This window comes from Cebus imitator, unplaced genomic scaffold (genome assembly GCF_001604975.1).
Source record: "Cebus imitator isolate Cc_AM_T3 unplaced genomic scaffold, Cebus_imitator-1.0 Scaffold160, whole genome shotgun sequence".
Taxonomy (NCBI): Eukaryota; Metazoa; Chordata; class Mammalia; order Primates; family Cebidae; genus Cebus; species Cebus imitator.
This window is the reverse complement of record NW_016107475.1, coordinates 1,056,398-1,080,398: the sequence shown is the minus strand read 5'-3', so window position 1 is coordinate 1,080,398 and position 24,001 is coordinate 1,056,398. Positions and strand designations below refer to the sequence as shown.

General features: G+C 43.7%; 1 protein-coding gene across 3 annotated transcripts in view; it reads left to right on the top strand.

Moving 5' to 3' along the window:
* LOC108314726 (sine oculis binding protein homolog) overlaps positions 1-24,001 on the top strand; it is a 167,636-nt gene extending 143,635 nt beyond the window's left edge. For 2 of the 3 annotated variants that reach the window (XM_017543740.2, XM_017543738.1), the window contains one exon: positions 22,738-24,001. The gene's annotated coding sequence lies outside the window, so the exon portion shown is untranslated. Of the gene's footprint in view, positions 1-5,178; positions 8,010-22,737 lie in introns of those variants that run through there. The other variant, XM_017543739.2, reaches the window with a different exon arrangement.

The window sequence follows — 24,001 nt, the reverse complement described above, 5'->3', positions numbered from 1 at the left end:
TCAGTAGCATCATTCCCGTTTTACAGCCGAGAAAACTGAGTCACAGCGTGTGAGTGCCATGCCCCAGGTCACTTACTTGAGGGGAGAGCTCAGTCTCGAATCTGTCATGAAATACTGTCTCTCCAATTACACTTTTATTATCATGCTCATCTCCGTAAATTACTCTATTGGAGAAGAAGAGGATGAGGAGAGGAAGAAGAGATTAATTTGGGACACCTAAATGTGCAATCATGAGGTTGTAGGACCGTGGTGAAAGGTCTAGGGAACCCATGAGCTGGGCCACCTCCTAGATAGAGCTGGTTGCCTCATTGGCAGAACGTCACCACATTTTCTTGATAGGGACATGATTTCATTTGTAAAGTGAGGGAAAAACCTAACTCTTACATGCCTATGTCAGCTGAACCCAGACCACTAAGTCCTATTTGCCTGACAGGGTGTTTTTCCTGTTTTGGGGGTCTCCTCCTGCAGTTTGGCACTAAGCAACATCCCCTAGGGTAGGCCTCCAGCATCACTGACTAGCTTTGCTTTCTCCCCCTTTTGGGGCTCAGCGGCTCAGCTGATGAGTTGCTCACCTTTGCAGGTAATGGGAGGCTTCGAAAGGGAAGAGGGTGGCATTGCTAAAGTGAGTGACACTGCACATCTCTGACCTCATAGACAGACCCCTGCTTAATGCCAAAGGAGCCACTGAGAGTTAAAACTTTCAGTGATGGGAAGGGGACCTAACATGTGTGCCTGTGATAGGCAGAGGTGGCCTCATTTGCTCTTCCTGCCAATCCTGGTGGAATAGGCATCATCTGTATCTCACCAAGGAGGCAGATGAGTCTTAGAGACTGTGCCCAAAGCAGAGCTGGTACATGGGGAAGCAGTATTCAATTCAGTCCTGTTGGACACAGCCCAAGTTCTCCCCCCTATCAAGTGGACATCAAACAGACCAAAATTCAGTTGAATTTAGCCACTTCTTATGGAGAGGAAGAGGAGAGATGAGCATTTATTGAGCACCTAACTGGTACACTGCTCCTTCCAGGGACTGGGGAGATACAAAGGCAAATATGATGGCGTGCCCCCATCTGGGGGGGTGCAAACCCCAGGAGGAAGGAAACGGGCAGGGGGCAGGAGAATGGATCTCGTAAAATGAATAATTACACACATTTGTATGTGTAGGCTGTCTTCTAACTGTTTTTCAGTAGTATTTTTTTGGATCTGGATCCATAGGACAAGTATCGTCTTCATTTTATTGATGAGGGAACCAAGACAGAGTAGCTTGCCCAAGATTACCGAATTAGCAGAGTTGAGATTCAAATCCAGGCTGTCTGACTCCAGAGCTGCATTTTTAAAAAACCACTGTAGGAGAATAGGCAAATTAGTTTCTTTATTACCCTACTTACTAAAATCTTTTATCCACCTCAGTTGTCATAGGGGAAAGTTTCTTAAAACACAAACATACAAACAAAAACTGAGCGTACCTCCTAACTTCTCTAAGTCTTCAGACGGTTTAATTCTTGTTTCTGCAGCACCAGCAAGCCTGTGTTACCAACCCATTACTCCACAGTGGGAAATACAAGTGTGGAGCACAGCACTTGCTGTGGTGTGTCCAGTCCATGGTCTCTAGTTGGCATGTTTACACGGGCACCTAGCATAGCCAGGAGATTGCTTGGGAAGCACAGTCCAGAGCAAGGAGACTTGTCGGTTGCAGAAGAAGGTTTCTCAGCCACCATCATTCGAGGTTCCCTTTTCCTCTGATGGCTTTACCAGTAGAGGAAGAATACTAAAAACAAGTTCCCCATTCCTTCTTGATTTTACATCTACAAGTTCTGCTGCCTGAAGACAGATGGCCTCAGCCTTCTCACAGTCACCTCAATTGAAAATGCCTCTGATTTGTTCATGAGAGTAATTTAATCTGGTTGACAAAACTGTGAGTAATGGGAAGGTATGTGACAAGAAAGTGACGGCCTTCAGAAAGTCAGAAAGCATTGGGAATTGTCTCTTTAAACACCTTCTAATATCACTCATTCAGGTGAGGTTGAAAGAAGACTGGGAGGGTGAGAGATTTTACTATTATACCATCACTGGAGTGAGAAGTGACCAGGTCAAGAATAGCGACACTAACCTATGAGTAGCATGGGACCAAAAGAACGTAAAAACAGAAAATATATGATGGCTATTTGGATGATATATGTTTCTGAATAAAAAATCAGTCTTGTATGTGGACCAGAATCATTAAAAATATTAACCTGGCTCCAGCCAATTTCAGAAGATGTGGTGATGAAATTGCCCACTGCCTTTTGAGGTGAAGAGTTCTTTCAATGATGGGTCCTCCAAGAAATTACAGCTTTTCTCTGAAGTCAGAAATACTCAGGCTTTGTCATCTACAAAAGGGTGACAAGGCAAGTGATTTAAGATGGGGGAAAAACCACCTCTCCTCCACTAAATCACATTTCCTCTTGCCCTCCGTTCCGGGTCACCTCACAGCACAGTCTCAATCTGCCATAATTTACTCACATTCTCTAGCCCTTCCCTGTTTATTATTATTTTTATTATTGTTTGAGACTGCATTTCACTCTTGTTGCCCAGGCTGGAGTGCAATGGAGCGATCTCGGCTCACTGCAACTTCTGCCTCCCGGGTTCAAGCGAGTCTCCTGTCTCAGCCTCATTATTATTATTTTTTGAGACAGAATTTCACTCTGTTACCCAAGCTGGAGTGCAGTGGTGTGATCTCGGCTCACTGCCACCTCCACCTTTGGGTTCAAGGGATTCTCTTGCCTCAATCTCCCAAGTAGCTGGGACTATAGGCGCAAGCCACCACACCTGGCTATTTTTTGTATTTTTAGTAGAAATGGTTTTGCCATGTTGGCCAGGCTGGTCTCGAACTCCTGACCTCAGGCGATTCACCCACCTTGGCCTCCCTTAGTGCTGGGATTTCCAGGCATGAGCCACCGCGCCTGGCTCCTTCCTGTTTTTTTGTGCACATATGGTGCTGTTTTTCTTTTATGGCTTCAGAAACCCAGACCATTCATATGGTTGAGGAAATTGGAAATGTATCCACTAAATAAGGGACTGTATGGCTTCTATGCCCTGATGCTGAACACTGGTGATGAGTTAAAGCCAAAGTGGAAAGCATTACAAACCAAAAGCAAAACCCAGGCTGAGATGTGGTGGATGAGGTGCAGGTGAGTGATTTCTCCATGTGCTTGTTGGTGATTCATTATATTATTTCTTATAGAAGAATCTGTCAATAACTTCAGTCAGCATCTTCATTCTTCTCACTATGTCTGCCTTTTTCATACTGTAGTACTATTTTAGTATTTATTTTTGAGACCAAGTCTTGATCTGTTGCCCAGGCTGGAGTGCAGTGGCGTGATATCCACTTACTGCAACCTCCACCTCCTGGGTTGAAGCAATTCTCCTGCCTCAGCCTCCTGAGTAGCTGGGATTACAAGCACAGGCCACCATGCCCAGCTGATTTTTTATATTTTTGGTAGAGATGGGGTTTCACCATGTTGGCCAGGCTGGTCTCAAACTCCTGAGACCTCAAGTGATCTGCCTGCCTTGGCTTCCCAAAGTGCTGGATTACAGGCATGAGCCACATGCCTGGTCTGTAGTACTATTTTAAAAAATCATTTAAAATAGATCAAAAGCAGACCAAAGTATCTAGAAATCAGCAAGCCAGGCAGCTACTGTTGTCTTCAAGAAGTCAAATTTGCTGGTTCTTCGTAAATTACAGGTTTTCTCCTCCATTTTGAAGTTACTCTGTTCCTGGTTACCTGCCTTTATGCATTCTTGTTTGTTGATATGATTAGAAATGATTCGAATGAGCAGATATTTTCCCCAGATGCAGAACTAATTAAGTTTAGTTGAAGATTTTAAAAGGTTGTAAATTTCCTTTAATCTTCAACTTTTAAGACTCCAAATACCAGTTCTACAGCTTCTGTAAGCTGGAAAAAATATCACCCCAAATAATAAGGAAAACAATGTATAAACATTTTCTGAAGTATACTATCCACAAAGAATTCCATTTATAAATGGAATACTCCCTTCTTTGTCTTTCCCTAGGAGCTTGGGGGATAGCTGTTTGTATTTGTACATTTTCTGAATTTCTACAGTTTACACTTGTTTATGGTACATTGGGGAGTTTAGAGTAACCATTTGCAAATGTTTGAAGATATTCAAAAGAAAATATTCCCACTCCTCAGTTTTCCAGGGAAATGACATAGACTCCTTTAAGTAAAATAATCAATGGAAAAAATATGTATGAGGAGTAACCCTTTCATCATCACTTTTTCCACTCTCAAGGACTAACCATGTAACTTTTCACCTTTGTGGCTCCCGAATTTCTAAGTTTCGAAAACCAGAAAGAAAATATGAGATGCTTTTTCCTGGTCCCAATTCCATGATACTCCTCCAGACTCAGCAGGGGGGACTTGACTTTTTATTTTCTCAGGGAAAGCTGGAATAGGCGTCTGTAGTTTGGCTTTTTGGAGTTTAGTTATTAGCCTGGTCATGGAGCCACGGTCCTAGAAACAACTGTTCCAAGGCAAGGAGTTTGCCTATTGGGGAAGCCAAAAGGGTGGAGGTCACAAGTAACATTTTTGCCAATTTAGTTTCTTAAACTAAGAAGTTCAAGACAGGAGGCTGTCTGGGAGGAGGTTGGGAAGTCAGTCCATACATTCAAAACAATACTATGGGTGCCTACTTTGAAAACAAAGAAAAAAAAATAACAGAGTGACAAGAGGAAATCAGTATGAATGGGTTGTGCTCAGGTCCTGTGTCAGACTTGTGCTATCTAATGGTCCATTACTTGACTATTGGTGACAATCCCTAAGTTAAAAGTTAGCCTGTCTGTTAGGAGGCAGTTGGCACATACAGTTCTAGGTGAAGGTACTTGAAAGAGCCAGAAAGAAAACACCAGGTTTGTGTAATGGACACATGTGAATGAGGAGGACCTGGGAATTTGCTTCATGTGATTATTTCAGACTTGCAGAGGACAGTTTTCTGGATTGAATTGTGTCAAGATTGGCCTTAGACATGTCCCATTCAGTGCTGCGGAACCAAGTTAACCCTTATGACCAGGGACTCAGAGGAAAGGTTTTAATGTGCAAGCATCCAGCTTTTACATATGATGTCAATCGGTTATGATGGAATATGAAATGACATCTGTGACTGGGTATTTATTACTTTCAGATGTACCCATAACCTTCCATCTTCAGCAGGACTAGAGTGAAGCAAAGGAAGTGATTAGGGCGGAGACTTTGAAGAGGCACCCACTCAGGGTCATGCTAGTGCAGCACTGGTCCTGGCTACGGTCTCCAGAGCCATATGGCAGCTCCCTAAAACTGGTCTCCTGGCCCCTTGGACTCGTCCATGGATGGCCTTCAGCAACTCCCCCTGAAATTTCTTGGAAAGTTTTATGTGCCTATGCACAGAGACATTTTCATGAGAGAAGAGGTCCATAGATTTTGGCTCCAGAAAAAGTATGCTCTGTATATCTGAAGGATTCTCTTACCTTATTATAAACCAATATGTGAGTTGAAATGTTTCTTGTGTCTCTGAGGAAGTTGAATTAATTGAAAGTTTCCCTTAAAACTTAGAATATATCGTTTGGCAATTTCTGCTGTGGACCTAATATTGCAGAATCAAAGTTGGAGCTACATAATGCAGCACTTGCCTCAATAAGATTGCCTTAGTGACACTATGCAAGAGGTAATAGACTTCTTCAAGTTACCATTTCCCACAAGGGCCTATGATGAAAGAAGAAAAGAGAAGCAAGAAAAGAAACAAGCTAGATACATCCCCAGCACTTGGACTTTCAAATTTATAAAGTATATGGAGACACTGTCCTTCTGTGGAAAGACCTTCTACCCTGCTACTGAGGCCAAGAAAGCAGAATGGCCAGAGTCAGAGAGGTGGACAGGTCAGTGAACACCAGGGCATTGATGTGGCAGTGTCTGGGAGCGCTGCCCATGCTCCCCAGCTCCCCAGTATGCCTCTTCACTTGGAGAGACCACACTTGGAAAGAGAGACGTGTTCGGCCAGCTATTAACCAGCCGTTGCCCAGGAGGGCACTGGAAATCAGCTCCCTGACTGGTTTCCAATGAATCCCTCCCTCGCCAGCCTTAGCTGCTGCCTGTGCACCATGTTCAATCATTTACACCTACCTTCATGCGGACAAGTGCTGCAGAGGGGCAGAGATGTCTGAGGACTAAAATACACCGCACCGCAGAACACTTACCTCATGTTGTGGAACATACCCCCACCCGAACGCCCTGCCTTTTCCAGACCTTCCTGTCTAAGAGATCCTGCCAAAAGGATGGGGGTGGCCATTCTGTTTTCTTTCACCATGTCCTGCACAACTTATTTTGTATCCTTCAGCTGCTGTTTTAAGTGCATAGCACTTTCTATGTGGATGGATGTTAAAGCAATGCATTCTGCATGTTGTAAACTTTTTCTTAGTGCCTCAAAGGCATAAATGAAATTCATTCAGAGAAAGAAATAAATTAGCTTTAGAAAAGAAACAATTTAGCACTAGCATCGTTTAACAGGGTCCAATTCTCAAGGAAATGGGGTAAATGCCATTTCAGACACCAGCTCTAAATTCTAACTGCAGAGAGTTCTTCTTCAGATTTGTGGATTTCCACAGCATTCTGCCAGAGAAAAAAAAAGTAAGGTGGGGTCAGGATTGGGAACATGAGACGATCAACAAGGAAGGGAAGAACACACACAGGCACACAACTTATTTCAAGGGTCATCGAAAAGATTCAAGTGAAAATAACTGGAGCAAAAGCAAATGGCAATAACAACAAAAACTTGGAATTAGTCTCTAATGCTTTAAAATAGTCCCCAGTGTACTACATAGTTTTAAATTGGAAATCAGACAAGTTACCTAACTCTGCCACTCCTAGGACTGAATTATGATCATAAGCAAAAAATGCTTGTGCAATTGTGCCATGCTGCCCAGATGTACAGCCCTGAGTAGGGAGATGGGGGCAGAGCAGACTCGGCTTTCCAGGTAGCCGAGGGGTCAGAGCTGGGGCAAATCAAAGCTTCCAGTGCTCACAGCCACGTTCCCATCCAGATATTTGGCTGCACCAGCACGAGTTGTCTCATCATTTTCCCCTCTGAACCTCTGATTTGTTGTTTGTCTTTGATGTAGTAAGCCGTGTTTTGTTTTGGGTAAAAAGGGAAGAATGCGATTGGTAGTATTTAAAGAACAAAAGGGAGAAATGCTTTCTGGATTCGTTTGATATGAAACATTGACCTAACATCCAAAAAAATACAACTAAAAAGTAGATCTTTCCCTCATTTGCATGGCTTATTTCCCCAGACATGTTTTTGATATTGAAAATGAATGGTATTCCCATACAACATGTGTCTCAATTTGTAATGATATCCTCCTTGCAGCTGGCTTAGTTCTGCAAGTGTTTCTAAAATGTTACTGTCTTAAATTTGAACCAACCTACAATAACAAATTATCTAGAAGTGAAGCGGCTAAACTGCATTTGGTGAGAGAAGGGGAAACCCTATATTTCATCCTTCAACTCTTGTTTTAGAAATTCAGACTGTAACGTGATCTTTTTCTAAAGAAATCTATACAGGCACACTTTAAAAATTGTGCAGATTGGGTGTTGTGGGAGCAAGAATGATCAGGTTTAAGTTTCTCTGCAAAGCTCTACATCCCGTCAACAAACCCTTTTGATATTTTAAACCCATATTTAGAGTAATTTCAAGATATTTGGAGCACATGTGGTTAAATGTAAAACTTTGTCCTTATAATGTGTTAGATGCTTATACTTTAAATATTTATAAGCCACTTTTAAGTACTTTGCCCAAAAGCCTTCTCCCACTAGAATGCTCTAATTGAGTGGTATCTGAGCATCATTATAGAAGATACAAGATGAAGTCACTGCAGCATGCATTCACATTCTTCTTGCTTTTCTGGTTTTAATTCAAATGTCATTTTTAGCAGAATCAGCTTATTTTATTATTTTAAAAATGTATTAAAAAGTCGTAAACAAGATTGGTTGTCTGTAATTTAAAACAAAGAAATTCCCCAGCACTCAAAAGTTAAAGAGTTCTAACTTGAACTGTGCTGAGTCCCACACATGAGCACAGTGGCTCACTCCTGTAATCCCAGCACTATGGGAGGCCAAGGCGGGTGGATCTACCTGAGGTCAGGAGTTCGAGACCAGCCTGGCCAACATGGTAAAACCCTGTCTCTACTAAAAATACAAAAAATTAGCTGGGTGTGGTGGCATGTGCCTGTAGTCCCAACTACTCAGGAGGCTGAGGCACAAGAATAGCTTTTACCTGGGAGGCAGAGGTTGCAATGGGCCAAGTTGACACCACTGCACTCCAGCCTGGGTGACACAGTGAGACTCTGTCTCAAAAAAAAAAAAAAAGAAAGAAAGAAAGAAAGAAAGAAAGAAACTTCCCATTGGAGTGTTGGATCTCAGTGTGGGTCCACATGAACTTAAAGTGTCATACTATTCGTCCGAAATGTTGTAGGGACAATTTATTGGTGGTTAGAATGAATTATTTACTATTTGCCTTCAGCCATCTTGGAAGCTAAGACATAGGATCCTGTCTTTATCATAGGTAGCCTGTTTGTGCACTTAATATGAAAAAGAGGAGGGGGAAACCCTTTTCCAAATGCAGAATCCATTTAAGCTTTGGAGGTTATAAATTTCAAACTGATCACAGGCCTCTGGGGCTCACACTCTTTTATGGCTGGCAAAATACAACTTTCTGGTAAGAATGGGGGAAAAGAAGGCTTTAAAAGGCTCATAAACTTGCTTGGATATCTAATAGCTCTTAGCAAACAGCGTTCTCATGAGTTAAGTGTAAATGAGTCAGAAACATATAGATCAAATTTCTTTTAAAATACACATGGGTTTAAAAATTAAGGCCAAAGTGCTTGGCAAAGTAAGTTTTGGTTTTATCCAAACCCAAATGTTGAAAAAATAGTTCTAAGATTTGCCAAACCAAAAATACATGCAGGTCTCTTCAATCCTCCCATTTAATATGATGGCATCATAAACATGGGACTTAGTGGCTATTTTCATGATCCCCAAGATGTAGGCAACAGGAACCTTAAATATTGATTGAAAGACTGTGAAAAATTTTTGATGGAAAGACATTATAACCTTGCAAATGAAGATGAGGGCATAGGTTCAGGGTTCTAGTCCTGATTTTGGCAGCAATTCTCACTCTTTGATCAGGTGATCAAGTTGTCCTTTGTCTTTGTGTGTGTGTGTGTGTGTGTTTGTGTGTGTGTGCTTGTGTGTGTGTATTTGTGTGTGTGTGTGTGTGTGTGAGACCCATGCATAGCAATAATAACTTTTAAAATCCTATTTTTTGATTTTATAAATCCTAAATTTATACTTAATTCATATATTACAATCTGTGGAACTTAATAACTCCTCATCATAAACAAACAGAGAGAAGCAGTCCCCTTTGCTCATTCGTGGTTCAGATATAATCTTCATTTATTTCCCTAGAGGGTAAAACATATCCATTTTGCACTAACAATATTCAATGCTGACTTTGCTCAGGTCTGTGTTATTAAAAGACAAAAGAGAAAGAGAGAGGGAAAGAGAGAAAAGAAAAAAAGTGGGGGAGGCTGTGTGGCAGGAGTCCTTGATTTGAAGAACTAATAACCTACTGAGAGACAAAAAAAAAAAAAAGAAAAGAAAGAAAAGAATAGCCAAGGTCACTTTTACAAGCATCACGCAGAACCTGCAAACTGATGTGACGCTGCAGACAGTAGTCTTCCGCAAGGGCAGGGATCAGGTCCAGGGTCCGGTTCACTCCTTGTAACCAAGTGCCTAGCACAGGGGCTGGCAGAATAAGCACACAAGTATTTGGTGATCAAATGAATGAAAGAGTCTCTGTAGAGGAACAGCTAATGAAGTTGCCTTGATAGACTGCCTTAAGGTAGATGAATTCTGAACCTGGGGAGGGATGTGGGCTGGAGATAGCGGTGGAGGAATGAGGAATGAAGTAACATTTTAAATGGCACAGATACAGACCAGGGCGAGCTGCGTTAGGGATGACCTTCCAGTTCACTTGCTGGAACAAAGGGCCTGACCTCAGAGGGTGAGAAGCCTGAGTCTGGAGGAGAGTGGGAAGGTAGTAGAACAGGAGGTTGGCAAATTTGTACTCAATACTATTGGGCAATGTCATTGTGGCCTCAAGCAGAAGAATGACGAGATGAAGTCTGTGTTTGAGGAAAATTACTTGAGCAGCTGTTCGTAAACTGAAAGACTGGCCTTGCTAAAGCTGATGGTTGCTTTCTGATGGCAGGCTAATTGCCAGCAGTTGATTCTAAACATTGCAGAACGTCATTGCAGTAGTGCAAGAGCCATGCGCTGCTGCATCTATGGGTTAAGTATGGAAAGCTGTTGTCTCTGGATAGTGAGAAGAACTTTCTTTGTGCTGAGTGGGCCTAAGGAAAAGTCACAGTGCACGGTGGAAGGAAATCTCACAAGCAACAGACCATTCCAGAGTCTAAAGAAGGGCGATGCTGGGCTCCAGATGGCCACGGAAACAGAGGCCCCACCCTTCTGAGCAACCAGCAGCTCTGAGCCTCGAGCCAGCAGGGAAGGGCAGATGTGGGCTGCTGTCTCATGTGTGCACAGAGGCGGACCCTGGCTCATGGAGCAGCAGACTTCACGGATGCAGAATGTGGAGATTGCGCAGCGACGCCTAGATTGTCTGTCCTTGGACTGACGGGCAGTAGAAAGGCCCAGGAGGCCTGCTCTGTATTCCTTGAGATGCCTCTGGAGATTTTCTCCGAATCAGAGTCAGATCATCCCAGGGCCTGTGGCTACTTTTTAAAAAGTTTGGCAACCTTTTGGAGACGTCCTCTTCTGGTTTTTGACTTTCCAGGCTGTAAACCTTCAGAAGCTTCCACATGTGGCGCCAGTGGGCTCCTGGTGTTGAAGGAAGGTAGCAGTGTGGCTTAGTGGAAAAGAACATCTGCTCTGGAGTTGGGCCAGCTTGGGTTCATATCCCAGCATAGACACTTACCAGGTGAGGGAGACAGGGACTTTACCTCTCTGAGCCTCACTCTCTATGTCCTGAGTATAGGTTGCTGTAAGAGGCAGGTAAGGAAATGTGTAAAGTGGCTCATCGCAGATGCCCTAAAATGGCAGTTGCCGCCCTGTTAGAAAGGCTGCATTGCCAGGGAAAAGAGCCCTGGGCTGGAGTGAGACCTGGATTTGAAAACTGGCTGTGTCACTTACCAGCCAGGAGGATTTCGACAAGTTTTATAAACTCTCTGGGCCTGCATTTTCTCATTAAATAATTATAATAGCTAATATCTATTGAGCACTTTCTACATGTAGACAGTGTTCCGAATTCTACATACCGACAATGCATGAGACTTAGCATTATTAAGCCCATTTTGCAGATGAAGAGACTGAGGCACAGAGAGGTTAAGTATCCCACCCAGAGTCATGTGGCCAGTGAATGGCAGTGCTGAGATATGACTGGCAGCCTGGATCCAGAGTTTCCATGCAAAACCACTGTGCATGGCTTATGTATAGCAAATGAAGATAAGAACCCCTACTTCGTACAGTTATCAGCTCCAATGTAAATAACAAGTGAAAATGGCCAGGAGCTACCTGGCTCATAGCAAATGCTTATTACAAAAATTGTCATGGTAGCCCCTGCAGCCCAGAACTTCGTCCCTTGGATGTGTAATGGAAAATAATGAAGCACTTCCATGTTGTCAACCTTGGAGGTTAGGGAAACCATTCCAGAAATTCTCATAAGATCTCTGGTTCCACTTTTACAAGCCGAGACTCCAAGAAAAGGAGTGCCCAGGTCACAGTGTGGCGCATCCCGGATTAGAACCTGAGTCCTCATCTGCCTTTCCTCTCTGTGGGACATGGGATCCGACAGCAGCTGCTTCAGTTACATGCCCTGTGCCAAGTACCAGAGTCATATTTTTGCCACCCACTGCATGGCTTCCTCACATCAGGAAGCCAACTCCAGAGAGAAAATAGGTTGTGCCTGAACATCTAGGGTTGAGGGTTAGTGGGTTGCAGAAAAACAATTATTAACCGCACTCTCCATCTTTTTTGCTGTTGGGGAAGAAATCAGTATTCTTGCCCCTATGTTTTGCAATGGCATTTCCACTGGTATGAAGCTTTCTCCCTACCTCTGTCTGCTGATGAGTTGGTTGTAAAGAATGAATCAAATGTGGAGAAGACTGCTTTCCCAGACCTCATCTAAATCCTAAAATCTGCTGTTGATCCACAGGTCAAAGCTACTTGCCACATGAAGCTGCTTTTTTCTCTGTATTCTTTCTCTTTCACCTCGAATGCCTTTGGTCATATAACATAGAGAAGTAATACACTTCATCTTAACACAGTAAACATCTGGGTTTTTCTGTCCAAGGCAAAATTTTTGGAAAGCTGCAGTCTTGAGAGTCAGAGTGGTAGAAATCAGAAAAGGACAGGGCCCCGGCCTTTCCACTGACCCTTGAAGGAGCCTCTGAATTCATCGAGGACTTAGCAGCTCCCACTTTAACAGGGACACGTGACACCGGCTCCTGTAGTCACAGAGTGGGGAGAGGGGAGCAGAGCCGTGGGCCAGGGGCCTGCTGAGACCCATGACCTGACATCAGCTGGTTCATGTGTTGGATGAGACTTGATGAAAATGCATTTTTTTCTTTATCGAATCACTTCTCAGAGTTCTTATTTGCAAGGCAGGGTGTTAGACCATGTATGTCTTTAAGGCACCATACAGCTCTGACATTGTGAACCCCCCCTTCCATTGTCAGGGCAAAGAAAGGGGGAGGTGGAACACAGACTAAGGGTCAGCACTCCCAGCAGGAAGGGGAGACTGGACTTTGGGGTTCTAGAAGCTGGACTTCCATCCACCTTTTCTTATTTCTAGCAACCCTTCCCAGCAAAGTTCTTCATCTGTAAAACGGAGATAGTCATAAATATTTCGGCAGCGTTGCTGTTTGTTTCCAAATGAAATAAGTGTATAAAAATGCCTGATGCTGTATTTGACACAAATTAGGTGTACAATACAATTTGACTCCTAGTCTGGGCACAGTGGCTCACACCTGTAATCTCAAGACTTTGGGAGGTTGAGGTGGGAGGATCATGAGCCCAAGAGTTCAAGACCCTATCTTTACAGAAAACTTAAAAATTAGCCAGGCATTATGGTGTATGCCTGTAGACGCAGCTACTCAGGAGGCTGGGGCCCAGGAGTTTGAGGCTGCAGTGAGCTATGATCACACAGCTGCCCTCCAGCCTGGGTGACACAGCAAGACCCTGCCCTGTCACCACTACCAAAAAAAGTCAGGAGCCATGGCTCATGCATGTAATCCCAGCGCTTTACGAGGCCTAGAGGCCAAGGAGGGAAGATCACTTGAGCCCAAAAATTTGAGACCAGCCTGGACAACAAAGGGAGACCACATTTCTACAAAAAATTAGAAAAAAGTTAGCCAGGCTTGGTGGTCTATGCCTGTGGTCCCAACTACTTGAGAGGCTGAGATCACTTGAGCCCAAGAGGTTGAGGCTGCAGTGAGCCTTGTTGGCGCCACTGCACTCCGACCTGGATGACAGAGCAAGACCCTGTCTCAAAAAAAAGAAAGGAAAAAGAATCTCCTTTCATTGAAGACATAAACCACAGTAGGAAGTGCTTAGTTCTGAAAGCCATGGCATAGGACCTAGGCTCTTGTTCAAAATTTCCTGCAGAACATTAGCTCTATCATGCAATTCTTCTTTATTCTATTGTTTCTTTTTGGGAATGGACAGAGCCATCTGCTGTGGTGTGTTTGTTAAAAAAAATAAAATAAAAAGAGAGAGAGAGAGATAAGTACACTGTTAATCATGAATCCCTTGGAAGAGGGCCTGCCAGAGACAGGGTCATTTGGTTTGCTTAAACTTCCAGGTTCCAGGAAGAACTTACAGAAAATACGTGTCCAGGGTGAATTTAAGGACCTACTTCAGTGAGTGCACAACAGGGAGCTCCGTCGTTCTGGGTTCTTGTCCCTCAGAATCTTTTAGTGGTCAGCAAGAAATAGGAATGACTGCTTATAAGAAAAAACAGACCAGCCGGGCATGGCGGCTCACGCCTATAATCCCAGCACTTTGGGAGGCCGAGGAGGGTGGATCATGAGGTCGAGAGATGGAGACCATCGTGGTCAACATGGTGAAACCCCATCGCTACTAAAAATACAAAAATTAGCTGGGCATGGTGGCACATGCCTATAGTTCCAGCTACTCGGCAGGCTGAGGCAGGAGAATTGCTTGAACCCAGAAGGCCGACGGAGGTTGTAGTGAGCTGAGATCGCGTCATTGCACTCCAGCCTGGGTAACAAAAGCTAAACTCCGTCTCAGAAAAAAAGAAAAGAAAAGAAAAAACAGACCACTTTCCCCATTTAACCCATAGAACCAGCAAAGGAAAACAACATGTTCATTTGTAAAATGAAGAATTAAAGACAGAGTTATCCCAGTAGGGAGTCTTATATGGTTGTAATTTTTACTGATTAACAAGCAAAACAAGGGAGATAGCTAAAGGAAAAAGTTATTTAAAAATTAAAGAAAACAAGGCCTTACAATTGGCTGATTTTATTTATTATTATTACTTTTTAGTACACAGGAACCGTAGCGTCTCAGAGCCGTAGGGTGAGTAGCATCACGGTGATGAAGCTGCCACCCAGACCAGAGCCTAACACTGAGCTAGGCTGAAGCTCACCCTTAGCTCCCGTACCCTCTCCTTACCACGAGTTACAGACTAGAAAGGAGACGGAATGTTTTTCAGTTGTAGGCGTATCTCACTTTATCATGCTTCGCTTTATTGTGCTTCACAAATATTGCCTTTGTCCAAATGGAAGGTTTGTGGCAACACTGTTGAGTCTGTCAATGCCATTTTCCCAACAGCATGTGCTCCCTTCATGTCTCTGTGTCATGTTTTAGTAATTCTCACAACATATCAGACTTTTCGTTCTTCTGTTGTGGTGATTTGTGATCAGTGATCTTTGATGCTACTATTGTCATTATTTTGGGACCCCATGAACTGTGCCCATATAAGAGGCGAACTTAATCAATAAACGTCGGGTGTGTTCCGACTGCTCCACCAACTGGCTCTTCCACCATCTTTCTCCTTCTCCTTGGGCCTCTCTGTTTCCTGAGACCCAACAAGATTGAAATTAGGCCAGTTAATAACCCTACAATGGCCTCTGAATGTTTAAGTGAAAGGAGGAGACGCATGTTTCTCATTTTGAATCAAAAGCTATAAATGATTAAACATAGTGAGGAAGGCATATTGAAAGCCAAGGCAGGCCAAAAGCTAGGCTTCTTGTGCCAGTCAAGTTGTGAATGCAAGGAAAAAGTCCTTGAAGGAAACTAAAATTGATACTCCATGACTGGGCACAATGGCTGAAGCCTGTAATAATCCAGCACTTTGGGAGGCTGAGGCCGGCAGATCACTTGAGCCCAGGAGTTCAAGACCAGCCTGGGAAACATGGCAAAACCCTGTCTATACAAAAAATATGAAAAATGAGCCAGGTGTGATGGTGCACACCTGTAGTCCCAATTAATTGGGAAGCTGAGGTGGGAGGATCACCAGAGCCTGGGAAGTTGAGGCTACAGTAAGCTGTGATCATGCCACTATACCCAGTCTGAGTGACTGAATGAGATCTTGTCTCTAAATAAATAAATAAATAAATAAAAGCGCCACTCTGGCGAACACACAAATGATAAGAAAGCAAAACAAAACAAAACAAAAAAAAGCAAAACAGACTTATTGCTGACACAGAGAAAATTTGAGTGGTCTGGATAGAAGATCAAACCGACCACAATATTTCCTTAATCCAAAACTTAATCCAGAGCAAGGCCCTACCTCTCTTCATCTGTGAAGGCTGAGAGAGGGGAGAAAGCTGCAGAAAAAAGATTTTGAAGCTAGCAGAAGTTGGTTCCTGAGCTTTAAAGAAAGAAGCTGTCTTCACAACATCAAAGTGCAAGCTGAAGCAGCAAGTGCTCATGTAGAAGCTGCAGCGAACTGCCCAGATGATCTAGCTAAGATCATTGATGAAGATGACTACACTAGACAACAGATTTTCAATGTAGATGAAACAGCTTTATATTGGAAGAAGATGCCATCTAAGAGATTCACAGCTAGAGAGGAGTCAGTGCTTGACTTTGAAGCTTCAGAGGACAGGCTCACTCTCTTGGTAGGGTCTAATGCTGCCAGTGACTTTAAGTAGAAGCCAGTGTTCACTTACTGTTCTGAAAATCCTAGGGCCTTTAAGAATTATGCTAAAACTACTCTCTTTGAGCTCTATCAGTGGAACAACAAAGCCTGGATGACAGCATGTCTGTTGAAACCATGGTTTACTGAATATTTTCAACCCACTGTTGAGACCCACTGCTCAGAAAAAAATAATCCTTTCAAAACATTACTGCTTATTGACAGTGCACTTGGCCATCCAAGAGCTCTGTTGGAGCAGTACAAAGAAATTAACATTTTCATGCTTGCTAACACAATATCCATTCTGCAGCCCATGGATCAAGGAAGAATTTTGACTTTCAAGTCTTACCATTTAAGAGATACACTTCATAAGACTCTAGCTGTCATTGATAGTGATGCCTCTAATGGATCTGGGCAAAGTACATTGAAAATTTTCTAGAAAGGATTCACCATTCTAGATGTCATTCACATTTGATTCATAGTAAGAGGTCAAATATCAACATTAACAGGAGTTTGGAAGGAGTTGATACCAATGTTCATGGATGACTTTGAGGGATTCAAGACTCCAGTGGAGGAAGTAACTGCAGATATGATGGAAATAGCAAGAGAACTACAAGTGGATCCTAAATATGTGACTGAATTGCTGCAATCTCATGATCAAACTTGAACAGATGAGGAGTTGTGTCTTATGAATGAACAAAGAAAATTGGTTCTAGAGATAGAATCTGCTTCTGGTAAAGATACTGTGACCAATGTTGAAATTACAACAAAGGATTTAGAATATTCCATAAACTCAATTGATAAAACAGCAACAGAGATTGACTCCAGTTTTGAGAGTTCTACTGTGGGTAGAATGTTATTAAACAGCGTGGCATGACACAGAGAAATCCTTTCTGAAAGGAAGAATCAATCAATATGGCAACTTCATTGTTGTCTTAGTTTAAGTAATGGCCACAGCCACCCCAGCCTTTGGTAACCACCACCCTGATTAGTCAGCAGCCACCAGTATCAAGGCAAGAATCTCCGACAGCAAAAAGGTTATGATTCGCTGAAGGCTCAGATGATTGTTAGCTTTTTTTTTTTTTTTTTTTTTTTTTTTTTTGAGATGGAGTGTCACTTAGTTGTCCAGGCTGGAGTGCAGTGGTGTGATCTCAACTCACTGCGACTTCCATCTCCCAGGTTCAAGCAATTCTCCTGCCTCAGCTTCCCAAGTAGCTGGGATTGCAAGCACCCACCACCACGCCTACCTAATTTTTGTATTTTTAGTAGAGATGGGCTTTCACCATGTTGGTCAGGCTGGTCTTGAACTCCTGACCTCAAGTGATCTGCCCGCCTTGGCCTCCTTGGCCTCCCATAATGCTGGGATTACAGGCGTGAGCCACTGCGCCTGGCCCAGCAATTTCTTTTGTTTTTGTGTCTTTTACAAATAAAGTATTTTTAATTAATAAATGTACATTTTTTCAAACATAATACTGCTGCACATTTAATAGGCTACAATATAGTCTAAACATAACTTTTATATGCACTGAGAAACAAAAAAAAAATGCATGTGACTTGCTTTATTGCGATATTCACTTTATTGCAGTGGTCCAGAACCAGACCAGCAGTATCTCCAACCTTATGCCTGTGTTTTCATCAGTTAATGAACTATAAGAAAAGAGATACCATCCTCTTCAAAAGCCATTTAAAAACTCTTTATGAAGCCATGGTTGATGGAGGAGAGAAGGACTCATGTTTTGGCAAAACCTTCCTTCCTGGGCTGGGTTTGGTGTGGGGACCACTATCTGGCATCACACTCGGAGTTTATCAGCTAGTGCAGGCGGCTCTGTTCATCGACCGCAGGGCTCTACCCTTGTGAGTGTCCCAGAATAGCTGCGGCTACCTGAGAGCAATCCGGTCCTCAGGGACTCGTTATTGTCCCAGATAAACAGCGTTGCCGCAGCCAGCACGTAATGGCTGTATTTAACTGTGATAAGTGATGGGCAGACGTGCCCGAGTGAGTGGATCTCTGCTAGGGCCTGGGTAATTGGACAAAGGCAAGCTGGCTGGCAGCAGGCATTTCTTGCACATCATAGAATTGATGCCACAGGGTTTTAGACTCCTGGGGATAAATATGACAGGCATGGGGAGCTTGCCTTCTAAATGAGGAAGACAGGTCAGACCTACTGGATTTTGATTATGCTAATGACAAAAGTATTTGAGGAAGGAAATAATACAAGTTTGGAAAATGGGTTAGATTAAGAGGCAGGCTTCCTGGTAGAGGTGGAATCTGCCACCACAAAAGAGCTAGTTTGGAAATGTTGAGATGTAGAAGTAGAGAGACATTTTTCTCTGGATACGCATTTATTTTTGGAAGTGGTTACCTGGAAGTTTTATGAAATGAAACCAGTGTAAGTCGTAGGCTATAAAGGTCAAAGAAGTAAAGGTGAGAGTGGCCGTGTTTTGACAGTATCAACTTTGAAAGAGTGTATTCAGGCACAGTTTTGCTCTCTATCATTCTCTGGAAAATTTTGTGTTATAAAGGAGGATGAGTATCTAGATCACATTCTTGGCCATGCTTCCCTGATGAAACAGAAAAATGACTCACCAGGTGGACAGAGAGTCTCAATGCATTTCGTGTGCAGTTAGGATTCCATGAAGAGAAATATTTCATTCCTCTGGCCAAAAGGGGAAGGCAGGCTGGAATTCTGAAGATAGCTGGTCATACGTGCCTAGTAGAGACCATGCCTTGTGGTGCCAGTGTCCGTACATGGTACATACATAGTACATATATGACCCATATACGGCATAAGAAATGGGCTTATTTTTGTGTAATTGTGTGTGTCTGATACTCCATGTAGCAGGGATGGGTTATGCTGCATTCAGACAAATGCCCAATTCAAAGGAAAACCCCAGTATGAGGCACAAGTGTGGCCACTTCCCCAGAATCCCCTGCTTTTAAGGGGTATCCCAGAATAGAGTGTGTGTGTGTGTGTGTGTGTGTGTGTGTGTGTGTGTGTGTGTGTCGTGATTAACTGAGAGAAGGAGACTCTGAAATTTTGGAGTTCAGGGTCCAGAAGTTGAAGGGCTTCCTTACGTACTGGTAACAGATTAAAATCCAGTTGTTCAAGTTTATAATTCTACATGTTTGACACGGGCATTTGTTAAAAGATTCCACAATTCAGCATGTGAGAAATAAAAGACATAATATTAAAGCTCACCCAGGCCCCCATTGCACAGAGGAAGAATCAAGGCTCTGGGGGAGGGTGGCTGAGGAGCAGGTTCAAGGTCCCAGAGCCAGTCAGAGGCATGTTGGACTGTACCTCAGGTCTCTGTTTCACTTATTGTAGTAATTTCCCCTTTGCACAGATGAAGGCATTTAGACACGGAGGACAGTTTTTCCATAAGATTCTTCTGCTTGGCAAGGACAAAACAGAATCAGCTCCAGACTCTGGAACGTCCTGCCATGATCATTTTCTGAAAATCCAGGCTCGTTTCCTCCCCACTCTGTTGGGTTTCATACCTTGCATGCCACTAGATATCAGAGAAGTGAAGACCAAGCTTGGTTCTTCATTGCTATTGATACTCGAGTCTATTCCTGTGTCACCAACAAGGGGGCTGCCCTGAACCAGCCAGAGCCAGAAGGACAAACAAGGATGCCTTCAATACCACCCCCTCCTCAAATGTTATCAGCAGAGAGGGACTTGTACTGCCACCATCTGGCCTTTGTGGGTGTCCCAGGCATGGCAAGTATGTGGTGAGAGGGAAGGAAACAGCACAAATTGTCTACTTTACCATTCTCTTAAAATAAGCTTCGTGCGAGCAAGCTTTTCAGAGCAGCAGGACTAAGGCTGCGAAAAATAGAGTGTGGTGCAGCTGCACCCTTTAGAACTTTGGGGGAAAACACATATTATTTACCAGACAATAATAGATACCAGAGAATAATAATGATTATTATAGTGTTTGGGATGGCAAATGCTGTAGTTAAGGTTCCAGAATGGCTCTTATTATAATCCTGTTTTACCCAGTCTCTTGTGAAAGCCTGGAAATTTTCTTTAAGTAGGCTGATGCTGTCCATGTTTGGTCCGTGTCCAAAGGTGATTTGAATATAAAGAAACTTATGGGAGAAATGTTCATTTTTTAAAACACTGATTGCATTAAAGAAAAAAGCTACATTATTTAAAACGCAGTCGCAGCATCCTTAAGTAAGCAATTCAACACGGTGGTGTTTTCCAGTTACTGGAGGAAAATGTTCAACACTCTCCCTCCTCCCTTTTCAAGAAGGAATTTGGAGGCCCCCTCTAACTACAAGATTCAGTCACTCTTGGTTCCAGGCCCAGAAGTGGGGATGGCTTTCCTCCCTCCACAGCAACTTCCAGGCTGTGCTTGCTAAACGCAAAAGAACTGTCCCCAGAAGTGACCCCGGCGCTTTGGAGCCACTTGTCATCACTGCACCTCCTCCATTTTTTGTGGCCTCACATTTGATGGTGGCCCTGGGTGCTTTTGTTTGTGTATCCCTTCTCTCCATTGTCTCTATGCTTGAGAAAGAAAGAAAGAGAAAGAATGACAGTCAAATATGAGCACTTTATTCAGAAATAAATATCCACATTTCCAAATCCGACCGTGCCAAATGAAAAGGTTTCCATGGCCTTGTAATTCCACCCCCATTACATATTTGTGGTGTTTTGCATTTTCACTTTGGTTATTTAATATACATATTAAGTACACACAGATCTGGTGATTTAATGTGATTGGGGGAACTCAGGCATTTCCTGTCGTGCACAGTGAGACTTTCAAACCTTGCTTTTGGCTGCTGATGATTATCGTTGCCATTAACACCAGGATTTGGAGAGCAGGGTTCAAAGCACAAGCTCCCACTTAGTCCTCCCAATGGGCATTTTGACCTCCTCTCGCTCTCGCTTTGACTAACAAACGCTCTGAGCAAGTTTCCAGGTCTCTCTGTGGCTCCATTTCTTCACTATAAAATGAGGAAATGGTACTGCATTATCTCTGGGGTCCCTTCAAGTCCTACATTCTATCACCTCTCTGAAGTTATTTGTTCATTGTTCTAAGAATAAGCTCAACAATTGTAAAGATGTTTACAAGTCCTCTGTCACCACCTCACCTTAGCCAAATTTTACCCATTCACATTTCTGACAGCCTCATTTACCGGCAGGGAAAAAAGGCGCTGTTTTGGGGCATGGCAGAAGAGAGCTGCCTGACCCACTCATGTGACCAAAGTGTGTCAAGCGCCCACAGCAGGCCAGACTCTGAGCGAAGAGTTGGGTGTAGAGGCACGAGCAAAACAGACAAGCCCCCGACCTCTGGGGCTTTGCCGTGCAGTTGACCGACTTCTAAGTGGCTGCTTCCGGGAGTGACTGAGGGGCCTCAGGAAGCTGTATTTCAAGCCAAGTGACTGGCAGCAAATGAAAGAAGCCTGCAGGGATAAAGAGGCAGAGTCTCCTGTCTCGGTGAATGTTGGGATGAGCATTCCCAGAAACTGACTTTCCTGGTGGAAAATCCTGTTCAGACCCTCTGCCCTGGGACCCCAAGGCTCTTGGTTGGTTGATTTTCTTCCAGTCCAGTGCTACTATTTGTTCTGGATGTGAAGAGATGTGAATGGCTCACCTTTTAGAAGCAAGACCCACACACAGAAAAAAGCAAGCATTTCTTCCAGCTTAGCTGCCTTTGTGGGAAGCTTCTGGAGATAGGTATATATCTCCATGGTAATTTTTCCACTTTCCAAAAAGTGAATCTATTGGCTCTCTTTTCAGTAAACATGAGAGCTGAGACATGGGATTACAGGACTGAGGTCTGGCGCTCCACGATCCCTACCCCCCGTGACCTTGCCTGACTTTGGAGTGACCTTGGGTGACTCAGAAGAGCTGCTGCTAGGGCTGGGTGTGGTGGTTCACGCCTGTAATCCCAGCACTTTGGGAGGCCAAGGTGGGCAGATCACTTCAGGCTCAAAGTTTGAGACCAGCCTGGCTAACATAGTGAAACCCAGTCTCTACTAAAAACACAAAAATTAGCTGGGTTTGGTGGTGCACACCTATAATCCCAGCTACTCGGGAGGCTGAGGCAGGAGAATCACTTGAAACTGGGAGGCAGAGCAGTAAGCCAAGATTGCACCACTGCACGCCAGCTTGGGCAACAGAGTGAGACCCTGTCTCAGAAAAACAAAACAAAACAAAACAAAAACCTCCTGCTGGTTAAGCATGCAGTCATTTGGAGGGAGAGCATTGCTGGATTGCAAAGGATGCTGTGGTCTTTGGGTGAGGGCGTGGTGCACCCTGCTCATTATGGTATTCCAGAAAGCGACTTGAGTTTCATTTCCTCACACAAAGCTGGCAGGGCTGACCTGAGCAGACTGTGAATGAAACTCCTGTTGAAATCACGCTGTGCTGCAGTGGTTCTGGGGCTCCTCTGAGGTCTGCACTGGCGGCTGGAGAGTGTGCTGCTGTCTGACTCATGCCTGGGTCCTCCCCAGCTGGGCGGAGGGAGGGGGATCGGTCCACTGGATTCTGACAGCCCCTTCTGCTCTTTTTCCAGGAACGCTCACTCACAGGGTACGCTCATGGAGAGAGGGCGCAGAGCAAACCATGTCACGCCATCCAATGACACCAGCTGGTCAGCTCACCACCCCCTCTGGCTAAAACTCAAGCAAATAAAGCCGCTTCCTGTCATTAAGCATCTCAGAGGAAGCAGCCCTCCCTCGGTGGCCTCTAGCCCAGAGAAGCCCTCGCGTCTTGGACCCACCAAGCAGGCCCAGCCTTCCTGCTGCCACCATCTCTGCTTCTCCCCAGAGGAACTTAGGGATTTCACCCCTGGCTTTTTAAAAAAACGAAATACCAACAAGCCACAAGGACCAATGTAGGTATTCTCCCCGCCCCGTCTTCGAGGCTCAGTGGCTGAGGCTGGAAGATGATATGGATTGGAACACAAAAAAAATCTTTTTTTAATCTTTTTAAAAACTGCTGTGGTTTTGCTGCTACACTAAGAATTGTGATTTGCATTGTACGGTTTCGGACCTATACTGTTCACGTTTTGACGGCGGAGAGGGGTGGTCCTGGAGGCCCAACGCTTCAGAGTCATCTCTGTCCTGCCCGGGATGCACTTTTAAATGAAGAGTTAGAATATTTTATTGGCTAATATACTTTTCTTGTTATTTTTACAAAGGCCACCTTTATCCTTTTTGATGCCATATTTTCAGTGTTACACTTTTATGGCTTTTAATTTTCGATTTGACAGATATAAGAAGCAGCATGAATAGTTTATACTGTGGTTTTTCAGAGACTGAATGCCAAGAGAACTCGGTAAATGTTTATTCTTCTCAGCTTTCTCTTTAAATTCCCCTAAATAGCGCCCCATTTGGGAACAGAGCAAGAGTGTTGAACTGAAGACCAAAATGCCCTCAAGGTGTAAAATAATCCGAGGGGGAATATTTGCTGGGCGTCAGGAAAGACTTGGATGAAATTTCAACCCTGATGGTTTTCGGTGATCCAGGAAGTCAGTGAGACAATCTCTCTATACGCAGAGCCCTTTCATGATAATTAGAATGGTATGGACAAACCAATGAAAACAAGAGGGAAAGTGAGAAAGATCACCCATGATTCTGTTTCACTGTTTGCTTTCTCCTGTCATGGTTAAGAGAAATGTGCAATTTGATCCTCAATCAGTGGGTGGAGGATAACAGGGTAGATTCACTTGTGTGCACTTGTACAGTTGTAGCTGCGAGTCCAGAAGTCCTCTAGAGCATGTGTACTGGCACTGAGTTGGTGAGACAGTTGTGGAGTATCCCATTCTGATGAGTACA